Here is a 9,780-nt window from a genome sequence, read left to right as displayed (position 1 = left end):
CTGTCTCATGTTCAGGTCCTTTATCCATTTTGAGTTTATTTTTGTGTATGGTGTGAGAAAGTGATCTAGTTTCATTCTTCTACACGTTGCTGTCCAGTTCTCCCAACACTATCTATTAAAGAGGATGCCTTTTTTCCATTGAATACTCGTTCCTTCTTTGTCAAAGATTACTTGGCTGTATAGTTTTGGGCCAGTTCTGAANTCCTCCGTCAAGTTCCTCCTAATCCTCCTATACGTGGAAACATATGATATTTGTCCTTCTCTGCCTGACTTATTTCGCTTAGCATAACACCCTCAAGGTCCATCCATGTAGCACTTTTTCTAATTTCTTGAAGTAGGCCTGGAGTGCAATATACTTTTCTGTTAGGACTGCTTTCACTGCATCCCATAGAGTTTGGATTGTTTTATTCTCAGTTTCATTTGTTTCCATATATTTTAAAATTTCTTCTCTAATTGCCTGATTGGCCATTTTGTTCTTTAGTAGAGTGTTCTATAACTTCCATGTTTTTGGGGGTTTTCCAGAGTTCTTTCTGTGGTTGATTTCGAGTTTCATAGCATTGTGATTTGGAAGTATGCATGGTATGATCTCAATTATTTTATATTTATTGAGGGCTGCTTTATGTCCCAGTATGTGATCTCTCTTGGAGAATGTGCCATGCGCACTTGAGAAGAAATAGCCTCAGGATGTAGAGTTCTAAATATATCTGTCAAATCTATCTGGTCCAATGTGTCATTTAGGTTTATTGTGTTTAGTGATTTTCTGTCTAGTTCATATATCCATTGTTGTAAGAGGAGTATTAACGTCCCAGCTATTAGTACGTTCTTATTGATAAGACTGTTTCTGTTTGTGATTGTTTTTTGTATTTAGGTGCTCCCATATTCGGTGTGTAGACATTTATAATTGTTAGTACTTCCTGATGGATAGACTCTTAATTATTATATAATGCCCTTCTTCATCCCTTGTACTGTCTTTAAAGTCCAGTTTGTCTGATATAATATAGCTATTCCGGCTTTTTTATTTTTTACTTCAACTAACCTCATAAATATTTCTCCATCCCCTCACTTTTAATCTGAAGGTGAACTCCAGTCTAAAATGAGTTTCTTGCAGACAGAAAATAGATGGATTTTGTTTTTGTATCCATTCTGCTACCCTATGTCTTTTGATTGGGGCATTTAGTCCATTTACATTCAGTGTTATTATTGAAATATATGGGTTAGACACATTGTGTCCTTTGTGGGATTCATGCTTGTGCTGGTATCTTTAGCATCTTGTGTTCCTTGCAACCTTTCCCTCAGAGAGGCCCCGTCAGGATGTCTTGTAGGGCTGGCTTAGTGGTGACGAATTCTTTCAATTTTTGTTTATTAGGAAAAACTTTTATCTCTCCTTCTATTTTGAATGACAGGCTTGCTGGATAAAGGATTCTTGGTTGCATATGTTTTCTGTTCATCACATTGAAGATCTCCTGCCCTTCTTTTCTGGCCTGCTAAGTTTCATTAGATAGGTCTGTCACCACTCTGATAAGTTTCCTTTTTTATGTTAGTGCCCTTTTCTCCCTAGCTGGTTTCAAAATTCTCTCTTTGTCCTTATATTTTGTCAGTTTCACTATGATATGTCGTGCAGATGATTGATTCAAGTTACGTCCGACTTGAGTTCTCTGTGCCTCCTGAATTTCAACATCTACTTCCCTCCCCAGGTTGGGGAAATTCTCTGCTATCATTTGTTCCAGGACTCCTTCAGCACCTTTCCCTCTCTCTTCCTCTTCTGGCAATCCTATGATTCGGATATTGTTCCATTTGATTGTATTGCTGAGCTCTCGAACTCTTCTTTCATGTTCCTGGTTCAGTTTATCTCTTTTTTTCTCAGTTTTTTCTTTCTCTCTAATTGTGTTTTCTAAATTGATTTTTCTCCTTTCTGCCTCTTTATTCCGTGCGTTGGACGCCTCCAGTTTATTATGTATCTCATTTTTCCTGTTTTTTAACTCACCATAACTATTTTTAAGCTCCATAGTGTTTGTAGCCATAGTTTCTCTGATGTCTTCCATGCTTTTTTTCAAGTCCAGCGATTAATTTTATGATTATCGTACTAAATTCTTGTTCAGTTATTTTGCTTATATCTGTTTTGAGCACCTCTTTAGTTCTCAATTCTTCTTGGAATTTCTCTGCAGGAGAGCTCTTTTGTTTTGTCATTTTGGTTAGCTTTCTATCTCTTGTTAGTTTTAAAAGCTTGTTATGCACTCTGCACTTGTGATCGCTGCTGTATCCAAGAAGTCTCTTTGTCCAGGGCTTGTCCATTCAGTAAGTGTTCTTTGAATGGTATCTCTTGGTCTCTCTTGTTGAGACCTTGATTATTTTATTTTCCTACTCGTAGTGGTTTGCGAGTCTCCACCATGTGTATTTTGGCTTGTTTCTTGAGGTAGCCCTGGAAAAGAAAACAGACAGACAAACACACAGGGAACAAAGGAACATAAACGCACAGACAAATCCAACAAACATGCAAACGGAAAGGGAAAACGAAAAAGAAAATTGAAAAGATGAAGGGGGGAAGGCAAATAATCATAGATAAAATACATACAAAAGAAAAAAAGAAGAAAAGAAAAGGAAAAAAGAAGAAACCCAATAGACAAAGAACAGTTTAAAGCATATAATCAGATTTTCCAGCTACAAATAAATAGCCGGATGTATGCAGTGCTGGTGGAAGAGCACTGGGAATGAGATGACAGGGCAGGGATGAAGTGAAATTGAAAATGAAATGAATAGGCAGAAGGAATAAGAGGGCTTTTTAAAAGAACGAAAGAGTGGAATATGTTTAGAGAAGAGGTGAAAGAAATGACGATGATGCTATCCAGAGAAATTATATAGTCTGATTACTCCAGAGAGAAAGAGATGAAAAGGTAGGTCGGTGTAGAATTTACATCTAGAGAATGGATTAAATGTGACTGTTTAAGCAATACAGTGACCAGAATTAATCAGGGCAGTGCATCCATGTTGGTCTTGCCCCAGCTCTGGTAAGGAAGAAGAAGAAGAAGAAGAAGAAGAAGAAGAAGAAGAAGAAGAAGAAGAAGAAGAAGAAGAAGAGGAAGAGGAAGAGGAAGAGGAAGAAGAAGAAGAAGAAGAAGGAAGAAGAAGAAGAAGGAAGAAGAAGGAAGAAGAAGACAGCTCTCTAGCATGGATGGGCGTGGTTTGATCCAGTACATCCCATGGGAGTCCTGCTTTGGTGGTTGTGGGTAGAAGAGAGGCAGCGCCCTGTCCCTTCTTGAACCGGGCATTGGAACTCACTTTTTTGGGTGTATAAACTCCCTGTGCCAGGGGCGTAGCCAAGATGGGCCATGCTCCATACCCCAGGTCAGACCTAGTCTCCAGATGTCAGTTTGCTTGTTCCATTGTAATTGTAGGAAATGTAAACTTGCAGGCGAGCCCCTCAGGGCAGTTTTTCCCCCTGGGGATTGAGCGAGAAGCTGCTGCTCCCATATCCTCCAGGTCAAGCTGGAGAGTGGGGAGCAGCTTCCCTGGGGGTCGCTTGGGATGAGTGCCTCCCGCCTAGGGTCAGCTGGAGAGCAGGAAATTGGATCCCTCTGTGTTCCAAGCGGAGGTTTTTCTCTTCTCTAGCGACAGGGACAGTGTCTTGATCAGTTTCGGGCGCTCCTTTTCCCCGCTAGCCTCACTTCGATTCCCCTCAGAGGGGGATCCCCCCTCCCTCTGTGTCTCAGGTCTTGGCCCAATTTTATCTTCCCCAGTTTGCACTCACGCTAGAAGGTTTTTCAGCAGACTCTTTCTCCTTTTCCTCCCAAACTCCTGGATTCCTTAAGAGTTCCTATGGTTTCAGGCCTTCTCTGTGTGAGATATGGGGGCGAGTGAAATGTGCGGAGTTCCCTACTTCTCAACCATCTTGTCCTCCTCCATGTCATTAGGTCTTAAATGAGACTCTTGTAGGCATTTTATACATGGGTCTTGTTTTTTAATCCACTCTGATACCTTATATCGTTTGATTGGCATATTTAGTCTATTTACGTTCAGATTAATTATTGAGAAATATGTATTTACTGTCATTTTACTACTTGTCATTGTTTCTGGGGATTTTCTCTGTTCCTTTTTTGTCTTTGTCATTATTTGTCCTTCCTTTCTCTTTTTTTTCTGGCAGAGCATTCATTCTTTTTTAATTTTTTTTAAAATTTTTGTTTTTAATAATTTATTGTCAAGTTGGTTTCTACTTGTGGGGATGAGCACTGGGTGTTATTTGTCCTTCCTTTACATTCAGAGTTCCTTTTAATATTTCCTGCTGGATTGATTGAGTGTTCACAAGCCTCTTTAGTTTTGTTTGTCTGGGAAACACTTTAGAACTCCTTCTGTTCTCAATGATAGCCTTGTTGGGTAGAGTATTTTGGGCTATAGTTTTTGTTTTTGTTTTTTTCCTTTCAGCACATTGAATATATCATGCCACTCCCTTCTGGCTTGCCAAGGTTTTGTTGAGAAATCTGTAGCTAACCTTATGTGTCTTGCCTTGTAAGTTAAAGAGAAAGATGTTTTCTTTAATACTATAATTTGCAAATTTAATTACAAGAGGCCTTGGTGTTGGCTGCTTTTGTTGATTTTGAAGGGAGTTTTCTGTGCCTCCTGAATCTAGATGTCTGCTTCCTTCTCAAGATTAGGGATGTTGTTATAAATAAATAAATAAATTTTCTACCATCTTTTCTCGTCTTTCTTCTTCCGGGACACTTATGAATAGGAGAATATGAATATTCTTATATTTTATGGATTTACTGACTTCCATGAGTCTATTATCATGATCTATCATTCTTCTTTCTTTTGTTCAGCTTCTTTATTTTCCTTTCCTTTGTTCAGCTTCTTTATTTTACATTATTTTATCTTTTATACCACTTATTTCTTCGTTTTTGCCATATTTTTTTCATTGCATCAAGCCTGTTTCCAATCTCAGTTATATCTTTTATTTCTGAATGATTCCTTTTTAACACTTTTATCTCTGCAGTAATGGGATTCCTGAAGTCTCCCATTCTTTTCTCAGGCCCAGAGAGAATCCTTATGATTGTTGTTTTAAATTCTTCATCAGGCACTTTACTTATATCTGTTTCACTTAGATTTGTGGCCATGACATTATCTTATTTATTCATTTGAGATGAATTCTTCCATCTTGGCATTTTGTCTAAGTCTCTTTCTTCTCTATGTTAGAAAATCCCATTATGTTTTATGCTTCTGAGAGTAATGGATTTATGAAGCAGTGGTTATATAATGTCCCAGGAATCTTGTTCTGTGTCGTTTATCTATTAGGTGCTATGTATACTCTGCTGTTGTATTTTGGCTAGTTCTCTTTTAGGCCAGTCTTCAGATGTTCTTCTTGCATGCAGTGGGCAGTGTTTAATCCTTGACCAGAATGTGGCGAGTTTTACTTACATGTGTTCATTGGTCTGCTTGTGAAATGAGACTTGATTCTACTTCCACTAGAATTGAAGTCCTGCAGAATTCTCTCATTGGGAGATGTGGTGTGGTCAGAGATTTCTGCTCTTCTTCTGGGGAAGGAAACCACTGTGTTGGGACTGAGGTAAGCTTGGCCAACAAGGTGTGCTGTCAAGTACATTTTCTGTCTAAAGTGGTATAAAACAATATATTAAAAATAAGAAGAAAACTGTAATATTAACAAATACATTGAAACTAAACAACCTACTCCTGGGACAATGATCAAAGAATTAGTTGAAGGGGCATAGAAATGTATTTGGCACAAATTAAAATAGAAACACCAGTTATCAAACCTTACTGGATACAGCAAAAGCAGTTCTAAGAAAGAATTTTATACCTAGATGCATACATTAAAAAAATAAAAATATCTCAAATAGACAACTTCACTGCAATTACACCTCAAGGAACTAGAGAAAGAACAAACTAGCCAAAATTAGCAAAAGGAACAAAATAATGAAAATTAGGGTGGAAACACTAAATGAAGAATGGAAAATAATAGAAAATATTAATAAAACTATGAGATGATTCTTTGAAAAGATAAACTAAATCGTGAATCCATTAGCTTGATAAATAAAGAAAAATGAAGAGAAGACCCAAATCAATAAAACTACAAATGAAAAAGGAGACATTAAAAATGATACTAGAGATATTAAAAAAATCATATTGTAATACTTTAACAGACATATTCCAACTCCAACAAAGTGAACAAATTAGAATAAATGGATAAATTTTTAGATATATAAAAACTACCAAGACTTAACCAAGAGAAATAGAAATATAAACACCAAATAATGAGTAAGAAGAATAAATCAGTAATAAAATATTTCCAAACACAGTAAAGGTCTGGCCCTACCTGCTGTACAACACCAGTTATGTTTGCTGCTAAATTATACCAAATATATATAGCAGAAGTAGCACCTATCCTTCTCAAACACTTCCACAAAATTTAAGAGCAAGGACAACATCCAAGTTCACTTTACCATCTCTGCATTATCCTTATATCAATGCCTAATAAATAGACTAGAATATACAAACACTATATGCCAATATCCCTGTTGGATATAGATGCAAAATTTTCAACAAAACATTAGCTCACCGAATTTAATAGCACTTTAATGTAGTTTTTACCATGACCAAGTGGAATTTATCCCTAGGATGCAAGAATGATTCAACACATTAAAATAAAAAATTTATGATATACTACTATAATAAAATAAAACATAAAATNGAACATACTTCAATGCAACAAAGGCCACAGTGACAACACACAACCAACCTCATACTAAATCATGAACGTTTGAAGGTTTTTCCTATAAGATCAGAAACAAAACAAACGTGCCCACTCTCATCACTCCTATTCACTACAGTACTGGATGTCCTCGGCAGATCAGTTAGGCAATAAAAAGAAATTAATGGCATCAGAATTAGAGTGGAAGAAGTAAAATTGTCTCTATTTGCAGATGACATGATTTTACATATAGAATAATCCCAAAGATTCCACCAAAGATTTTATATTTAATCAACAAATACAGAAAACTTGTAGAATACCAAATCAACATATAAAAATCAATGGTGATACAATTACATTTATGAAAAATAAAGTAAACAAATGGTAGAACTTTGGGAAGATGGTGGAATAAGAAGACCCTAGGGTCATCTCATCCCATGATTACAACTGAAGAACATCTATAGCAGTGTAAGTGTTGTGCCCGATTCGCGAGTCCCCAGAGACCACCAAGGAGCCGACACCGATGCAAGTACAAAGGTGGTCTTTATTACAAGCTCGAGCAGGGGCTCACCCGCCTACCCGTGTAGTGGCAGCAAGGTGAAGCCAAGAACAATAGCGAACAGTGTTTTTAAGGAGTAAGGGATGGGGGTGTTAGAGTACACATAGCATCATCACATAACCACCAATTAAAACTGTACAGCACTCTTGTTAACAGCTTTGACCATTCAGTATCTGTGAGGTGTTTATTACTTTTGGTGGGACCCAATCATGACTTTTGAGAATCCTTTGGAAATGACCAATTATGAGGTGAATTCAAAAGGCTCACGTGAGGTTCAGGCAAGCGGTGAGAAATTGGCTACTTTGTATCTGCAGTTCCCAGCCTTGACTCAGACCATAGGAATGTTTTTTTGATTAGCTGATCTGAGGGCGGTCCGAGGATGGCTTTAGCCTTGAATAGTCTGAGGCTTTTTCTGGAACTGGGATTGGGGCTACGTGCAGCCCGAGGTTGCTCATAATGGAGGACTTAATTTTTGGCTTTTCATAAGTAACTCATAAAATTTCCCAAAGACTGGTAGAATAAACTCCACAAGTAAATGCAGAGAAAAGGGCACATCAAAAAGTGTAGGAAGGGCACCTGGGTGGCTCAGCTGGTTAAGCATCTGACTTCGGCTAAGGTCATGATCTCACTGTTTGTGGGTTTGAGCCTTGTGTTGGGCTCTGTGTTGACAGCTAGCCCAGAGCCTGGAGACTGTTTCAGATTCTGTGTCTCCCTCTTTCTCTGACCCTCCCTGCTCACACTGTCTCTCTCTCTCTCAGAAATAAATAAAACACTAAATTTTTTTTTAAAGTGTAGGAAGAGTGGAGATGTAGTCAGGAGCTGAACGTATTGGCAAGATTGTTTGTGGGGAGTGGAATGCCATGGGCACAGAAAGGAGAGAGAAAGAGAGCTCCATGCTGGGATCCTGGAAACACAAGACAAATCCCCGTAACACTTGGCTTTGAATGTACTAGGGGCCAATTTATGTGAGTTCTTCTAAGCAGTGGGACTTAAAACCTGAAATTTAAATCAATCAATGCCTTGGCTCTGGGAGAGCTGGGAAAGCAAGAGGAAACCGAGTCCTTGAACCACAAAGAAGGAATAGAACAAATAGCCCATAGAGACACAGCATATAAACAGCAATTTGAACGGTGCCTGAGACATATGGAAAGGTGTTTATTTAATCATCTTAGAGCCTGTCCCAGATGAACAGAAATCACTAGGAAACTCTTCCTCGAGGAATAAAATAACTGGCAGACACCATTTTCCTCCCCCACACCCCGACATAAACACAGGAGCACTTAAGGGACTGGCTACCAAACTTGCTAGCACAGCTGCCCTGCCCCTATATGCTGTGCATCTGCCAAACTACCCCTCTGGACATTGCCTCTGTTCCAACACTGCACAGCCCCTCAAATGGTACTCAAAGCTTGCTAGCACTGCCTCCACGCTGTACTGCCCCCTGCAATGTGCTGCTGCAGACCCAAAAGGTCTATTCAGTCTCTGTGCTGCAGGACCCCTCCACTGACAACACAGAGCTCGGTAGAACCAGCACGCTAAAGCACAGCCACCCCAATATACTGCTCCTACATTGTGCTTTGGAGGATCCACCCTCACCTATATGCTCTTGGCCAAGATTACGCTGCAGGCCTGACAGTGTAAAAGCAGCCTCTACTGTGGCTAGCACCCCTCCAAAGTGACTCCTTCCTTCTAGAGAGAGAAAGGTAACCAAACACATCAGTCAGGCTGCTGCCCCAGCAGTGAGCTGGAGGGAAACAACTTGGTCTGACAACAGGTCTCATCCACCAATGAAAGCTTCTCAGGGGACAACATAGGGGAAGCACCCTGCAATTTGGTGCTACAGTGTCCTTGGCAAAAGTCTAGTCTGAATCAATTCAGGTGCAAGGCATCCCAAGACTGGCCTGCTAACACCACAGGGACCAAACACTGAAGGAAAAAGTGGCGGAACTACAACAGCAGGGTAAATACATGACACATGAGAGACAGCCCTGAAGCACCAGTTCTCATGAACAGAGGATATTACATGACAGGGCACTACAAAATCTCTTTGTCATAAGGCCAATATTTCCACTACAGGAATGTAGCTCTTTCCTAAAATAAGAAAACAGACAGAGTCAGAGAAAAAAGAGGAGACAGAAGAATATGTCTGAAATGAAACAACAGGACAAAAACACAGAAAGAGACCTAAGTAAAACAGATATGAGTAAGGTCCGTTAGAGAATGTAATGATCATAAAGACACTCACCAGTCTTGAAAAATGAATGGAGGACATCAGTGAGACTCCGGAAAAAGTGATGGGGGGGAAAATGAACCAATAAGAGACGAAGAACACAAAAAATAAAATTAAAAATACATCTGATTGAATACATAGGAGGCTAGAGGAAGCAGACAGAACAATGGAAATTAATCAAGTTGAGAAAGAAGAGAAAAAAGAATTATGAAAAATGAGAGTGAATTTAGGAAAATCAGTAACTCCATCAAGTGTAATGACATTTACATTATAGGAATCCCAGAAGAAAACGAA

Source organism: Crocuta crocuta, unplaced genomic scaffold (genome assembly GCF_008692635.1).
Source record: "Crocuta crocuta isolate KB4526 unplaced genomic scaffold, BGI_CrCroc_1.0 scaffold575, whole genome shotgun sequence".
Classification (NCBI taxonomy): domain Eukaryota; kingdom Metazoa; phylum Chordata; class Mammalia; order Carnivora; family Hyaenidae; genus Crocuta; species Crocuta crocuta.
Note: the sequence above shows the minus strand (reverse complement) of the source record.